General features: G+C 38.7%; 1 pseudogene; it reads left to right on the top strand.

Moving 5' to 3' along the window:
* The first annotated feature begins 2,907 nt into the window (after positions 1-2,907).
* Positions 2,908-4,777, top strand: LOC143858766 (AAA-ATPase ASD, mitochondrial pseudogene; annotated as a pseudogene).
* Positions 4,778-7,255: the final 2,478 nt, after the last annotated feature.

The following is a 7,255-nucleotide window of genomic DNA, read 5'->3' as shown; positions in this document are numbered from 1 at the left end:
GCTTGGGGGTGGTTGTAATGGCTGCTCTGTGGTGGAGATTGGTGGTGTTCGGTGGAGGAGGAGAATGTGTGTTGTAGATCTAGGGTTTGGTAGAGATGTAGATGGTGGTTTTTAATGACTGTAAATGGGGAGAATCAAAATGGGTTTGGGGTGGACCTAAGATTTCGAAGGTCAGGATGGTGGTTAATGGTGGCTGGACCGAGGTAGAATATGGTGGTGGAATGGCGGCTCCTCCCCCTCTCTCTCAATGCTTCCGGTATTTAGGGTTTTTTCCCAACCTCTCCCTCTCAGTCGAATAAGTTTGTCTTTTTCTTTTTCTTTCTTAAAAAGTGCTGTACGGACACACTATATGATATCCAAACCGTCCATGTGATGGGACACAAAGTAAAAAGGTTGTGCACAAAAAATCAGGATGATCTAAACCGTCCATGTGATGGGCCACAAAGTAAATAGGTTGTGCCCAAAAAATCATTTCTATAGTATGATGCCAGCCCTCTGATCTATACAGAAATGCATATTATAATAGAAATGCATATTATAATATTATGGAAACCTCCATAGATCGAAGGGCTAGGATCATCCTGTGGAAATGATTTTTGGGGAACAACCTATTTATGTTGTGTTCCATCACATGGACGGGTTGGATCACCTATGATGTGGTCCGTACAATACTTTTTGAAGAATACGGGCTTATAAGGGCTTACACTTGCACCATATAAAATGACACTACACACCATATAAAATCTCATTTTATATTTTCTTTACACACTTTTCCACAAAATTACAACAATCCAAACATGGCCAAGCTAGTTAGGTTTAGATAGAAATAAATTAAATAATTAGCCCTCCAAGGCTGTAGGTGTGTTAATGGACCCAGACAATCCGATGGATAGTCCGAATGCGAACCTTAATAGACATGATCTAAGCACATTATAAGGATCCGTGGACATATTCAGGAGATCCACATCAGGTTATATCTTTGTAACATTTGTTAAAGGGACTTCTTAGCAACTATTTAAAAAAAAAAAACTAGGCTCATTGGATATTATGTGATTCTTAAGGACTATTTACAAAAAAAATTTGCAAAACTAGGGAGTTATATTAAATAAATATTAAAATGTAAATATATATATATATATATATATCGATGATAAAAATGTAAATCTAATTATATTTGAGGATTTATTTGTTATTCCACGTATTTGATGATATTATTAATAATAAATATAAAAATAAAATGATTCCGGATACGGATTCAGATATACGGATGCGGATACTGATATTTAGGATATACGGATTCGGATACGGATTCAGATATACAGATACGGATCTGGATATTCGGGAAAAACGGATGTACTTGTCGGATTCAGATGTTAAATGGATCGGATGTACCATTTACCAGATTCGCCGCTAAGAGCCGGATATCTCATAAATGGATTCGGATAATATCTGCTTGAAACGAATTTGGATAATATTCGCTTTAAACGGATTCGGATGTGGACGGTAATTGAATTTTCGAATGTCCATTTACACCCCTACGTAAAATGGACGTAAAACAAATTTTACATCCTTCATTTAAGTGAAAAAATAGCAATAAAATTTGTTTTATGGTCATTTTATGTCAATAAAGCGAGCCTTAAATTTTTATTTACCGGTACACTTATGATAATTATGAATGTAGTTCGGTGACATGGATCCAATGGGGGTCGCCCTTGTGTTTGGGTTTTCACAAGAGTAGCCTTCAGTTTAGCACTCCCCCTAATTTCATTGTCTCTGTTTCTTTAGACGTAAAATTTGTTTTATGTTCATTTCAACATAAAACAAATTTTACGTCCATTTTTACGTTGAAAGAAACGGTGTAAAATGGGGGTAAAACAAATTTTACGGCCATTTTAGGTAATTAGAAAGTTAGAAACAAAGTGATAAATGTGATTGGATGATATGGATCCAATGAGGCACTCTTTAGCTTATTATTCATCAAAAAATAATGAATTTTTTCTTTCTGGTTCTATTTGTTTGAATTAATTTCCTAGGAAAGAACCGAGAAAGTGGGAGCAAGAGCTCGTGGGCAGTCTCAGTCGACAGATATTTTTTTCCACTTTCCAACTAATTTTCAACGAATTGAATTTCCATGTATTTTTCTAAGAAAGTAATGCAAGGACGAGGAGCTTCGGAATTTCAATGCACGTTAATAATTAACTAGAAAGGTGTGAAATAAAGAAAAAAGTGTCATTATTAAAAGATGAATATCAATTTCCAGAATAGAGCCAAAATTAGTCTTACTTTGATAATCAATGGGAAAGTAGAATCACTGGCGAGAAGTTCCCTCCCCTAGATAGAAATATAGAATCACTTGTGTTTTCTTCTCCACTATTTTATGGGTCTTGGGTTGGTATGTGTCTTCTCTCTATTCTGGGTCTCTCGAGTCTTGTACTTCAGCCAAACAAAAAACGGAAAACAAATGGAAGCATCCCAAGGCCCCCACCACATGTCATTTTCTTGTACAAAATGCCAAAGTCCTTAAAGCTCTTCTCAGCTTTTTTTAATGTGAAATCATTGGTACACATGACATTCAATTCAGAGAAAATGGAAAATGCAAAATGAAGACGTGCAGTTCCTTCCAACACAAGTTCAATGTGAAATCAACTCAATTTCTATATGCTTATATAAGAGGGAGGAGGGAAGTGTGGAATTCCAAGGAAGCAGGATTCTTCCCTGGGAGCCTTCGATTCCTGCTTCGATTCCCGTTTCGATTCCCACTCTGGCAACCTTGAGTAGGATTCTTCCCTGAGAGCCTTCGATTCCCGCTTTCGATTCCTGTTTCGTTTCCCGCTTTCGATTCCCACTCTGGCAACAGGAATTCTATCAAGCAAGGCAACAAAACCTGGGTATTGTAAAAGAGAGAGCAGATCAAAGAGAAATATGATGGAGCGAGGGTCATTGGCTGGGCTCGGTTCAGCCCTTGCAAGCCTCATGTTCTTATGGGCAGTTGTTAGCCAATACTTCCCAACTCAGCTCCAAATCCTGCTTACAAAATACACCAGAAGATTGACAGGATTTCTAAATCCCTACCTAGATATAACAATCCAAGAACACACCGGCGAACGATTCAAGCGGAGCGAGGCCTACACCGCCATCCAATCCTACCTGATGGCCAACTCAACCAAAGAGGCCAAGAGACTCAAGGTCCAAGAGGGGAAGGATAGCAGCAATCTTACTCTCTGCATGGATGACTATGAGCAAGTCACCGATGAATTCTGCGGTGCGAAGCTCTGGTGGAGTGCCAACAAGATAACTTCCTCCAGCCAAGCTAACCCTTGGTACCCAGCAGCCCAGGAGAGCCGATATTACCGCCTCACATTCCACCGGAACCACCGACAACTCATCATGGATGAGTATCTGAACCATGTTGTTACAGAAGGAAAGGCAATTAAGCTGAGAAAGCGGCAGCGAAAGCTATTCACCAATAATCCCACCGATAATTGGTATGGGTACAAGTCTTCAGTGTGGAGCCACGTCGTCTTTGAGCATCCGGCGACATTTCAAACATTGGCTATGGACCCAGAAAAGAAGCAAGAGATCATACAAGACCTCTTGACTTTCAGCAAGGCAAAAGATTATTACAAAAAGATTGGGAAGGCATGGAAGAGGGGATACCTACTTTATGGCCCACCCGGCACAGGAAAATCCACATTGATTGCCGCCATGGCCAATTTCTTGGACTATGACATTTATGACGTTGAATTGACTGCTGTGAAGAACAATACAGATCTAAGGAAGCTCCTCATAGAGACCACGAGCAAGTCAATCATCGTCATTGAAGATATAGACTGCTCTCTAGACCTGTCTGGCCAACGGAAGAAAGCTGAGAAGAAAAAAGAGGACGGCGACGAGGATGAGAAGAAACAACTTCCCCCTAAACCAGACAAAGAGGAGAAAAGTAGCAGCAACGTTACCCTCTCAGGACTTCTCAATTTCATCGACGGACTCTGGTCTTCCTGTGGAGGAGAACATCTCATCATCTTCACCACTAACTATGTGGACAAGTTGGATCCAGCTCTGGTCAGGAGAGGTCGGATGGACAAGCACATTGAGCTATCTTACTGCAGCTTTGAAGGATTCAAGGTGCTCGCTAAGAACTATCTAGACCTTGATTCGCATCCTTTATTTGAGGACATCTGCCGACTAATGAAGGAGGCCGACATCACTCCCGCAGACGTTGCAGAGAACCTGATGCCCAAGTCCTCCATCACTACTTCTGCTGAAAATATTGAAACATGCCTTAGAAACCTAATTCATGACCTTCACAAGGCCAAGGAAGAAGCAATTAAATCAAAAGAAAAGGCCAAGGAAAAAGCAAGTCAATCAAAAGAAAAGGCCAAGGCCAAGGAAGAAGCAAGTCAAACAAAAGAAAAGGCCAAGGAAGAAGCCATTCAATCAGAGGAAAACAACAGTGGAGAGACAGCAATGGCGAATAATGGCGACACCAAAGGAGAAGGCAAGTAAAGCCACATGAAAATAGTAATCACACTTTAGAGTAGTGATCACACGAATATTTTTAACATATCCAAATTCTCCAGATGATGAATTTCCACCCTTTTCTTGTTCCCTGGAACAATGTTATGTTTAGTAGTTGCTTTCCTTCTTCAAAAGAAATATGACTTGTGATTGAATAGACAGCAAGAAGTCTTTGTTTTTGGCAGTTGTTTCCACCATAAGCCTATGTTGCCCTGGGAAGGCTTACTTAAATCCATTTCAATCCATGCATATTGGTTCTCGATGCGATCTTCCTAGTTCAATAAATAAAAAGAACTTTCCTGTAACTGAAACAATCGCAGAAAGAAAATGGCCTCGATATCTATCATCTGATAAAATAACTAAGGCCCCAGTTGACCACTTGCATCCTTACTTCCCCAAAGTTCTACCTCTCGTTGAGCCAACCGCAGATCATATCCTGATTAATTATAGAGATTGACGAGAATGTGGTGCTAGTCAAGAAGCATACTTGAGCATCCCACCATAAGTTTTGGACAGGATTCAACCTGGGGCCAAGACCATAAGAACTTTCAAACCAAACAGAAATAAGATTCTCTGCACTTCTGTTTACTAGTGATGGAATTAAATGGCTGAATGACCTTTGCACACAGGGTTACATGACCAGTTTAACTTAATATTTTCGTCTTGGCAGTATGTTTTCTCCTTTTCAAGACAGACGTATCCAACAAGTGGCCGAAGGTTGGAAGATTTTAATAATTCAACTAATAGTCAAAGCAATTTGAAACAAGGGCCGGACTACGAGGATCAAACTAGATTAATTTGTGTAAGCTGTTAAGTAGCAAAATCAGAAATAGCAACATATGATACAGCAAAGTACAAGATTATGTAATGCTTTAGAAAAGCCATAAACTCTAGAAAAATTGTTCAAGCCAGGCAACCCACAGCAATTCGAGTTGTGAACAATCTCGATTGGGTGAATAAAAAATATCATCTTAACGAATGAGTGGTCAGAGAGAATTACAATAGCAATATATTGAAGCAGTTCCAACTGGTATAAGATGATGTAAATTTGAAAATGCAATGTTACAAGAATCTAAGAAAGTACTTAATCTCGAATAAATGAAATGCAGTTTACCTCAGGAGAGACAATGCTTCTATTACAATATTAAAACAAGAAAAGCAACAGTTGGATTGCAAAGGGACGATGCTTTTCTTGATTTTTTAAAAATCGGATTGAAAAAAATAAAAAAACTTTATATTACTCTATAAGCCTTTTAGGCATAGTGTACATTGGATAAGTTGAACAAGGAACAAGCCAACAGAGAACTCCCTACAATTTGCCACCCACTAATAGATTGCTTGGGCGTGTTAAGATACAGAGTGGATGACTACCTATCTACAAATTCTCAGCATCATTTACTCCTTGAAACCGCTGAATAGATTACAACGGCGTGGTTGCTAGCATAGGCCACAGGAAGGTACTCAATAACCCCCTTCATGTGCTACCAAAACTTAATGATATAATGACATAAAAGAAATATGGTAAGATATTACGGGACAATGAAAGAACTATGCTACTGCCTAAAGTGATGAGATCATTACATGCTATAGCCTCATTGATTGACCGATCAAAATCATCTGCAAAATTTTGACATAACAGTCGGTAACCAATTGCCACAAAGGTAAGACAATCAGGAGAAAGTAAAGCCAAAACTATATCAACAGTATTCTCAGGAAAGAATAAGACAGGCACATTGCCTAAGCACATGAAGCATATTTAAGCACATATTACAGACAAAGAATATCCTGTTGTTTCAAAAGGTCTACCTCACCAACATGTGCCATAACTTGATCTGCTGACCGGAAAGAAAAAAAATCATCAGTATATCATTGAGATATTTATAAAATTAGGAAAATATCAGAGGGTTCGATTTTAGATCTCAAAAATTTTTATCCTATGATGAGCAGTGGAGACAGGGTAACTGAAAGACTTGGTGCAAGTAGAAGCTTGCCCCAAATCTGACGCCTGTTTGTGGATGAAGTGGTGGTATTTTTGCATGACAGAGGAGGACAGAATTTTTGATCTACTCAAAAAGAGTTTCGAGTGGTTTCCTACCTAAAGATGACTTCATGTAAAATACCAATGTCGATGAGGTTCTTCTATCATTTCTTGCAAAGATTTTGAGGTGCAAATCCATGTAGCTTCAAATCACTTGGTGCTTCCACTCAGCCTACGGAATTAGTAAAAAATTCTATATAGGCTCTGTTCACTTGCCTTCTTGAGAAAGGAAAGGAGAAGTAAGTAAGCCAAATTTTCCCGTGATTGGACATGATTTGACATTTTTCGCCGTTCACTTGTTTTCTCGGGAAAGCATAATTACACAGGTGGAAAATATAAATAATGACATGGAAAATGAACTTTCTTGCACTTTCCCTCTAAATTTTCTCACAAAAAGGGTGAGAAAATCACTTTCCTGAGAAAACCACTTTGCCTGCATACTTTCTTTTCATTTCTCGGCCAAGTGAACAACGGAATTTTCTCACAAAATGAATTTTCTCACAGTTTCTTTTCCTTTCTTTTCCAGTTTTCCATGTCAGATTCTTTTTCTTTCTTTTCTTTTCCTGCTGCTAGAAAACAAGTGAACAGAATGGGTAAAAGTTGTAGAAAGTGTGGAGAAAAAGGAAAAAAGAGGTATCTATATTTTGAAGGGAGAATTAATCTAATCAAAATTGATTTACCCCATCTACCACTTATGTC

This window comes from Tasmannia lanceolata, unplaced genomic scaffold, assembly GCF_043159265.1.
Source record: "Tasmannia lanceolata isolate RefF3 unplaced genomic scaffold, GAP_Taslan_0.1 ptg000026l, whole genome shotgun sequence".
In the NCBI taxonomy this organism is placed as follows: Eukaryota; Viridiplantae; Streptophyta; class Magnoliopsida; order Canellales; family Winteraceae; genus Tasmannia; species Tasmannia lanceolata.
This window is presented reverse-complemented; position numbering and strand designations above follow the sequence as displayed.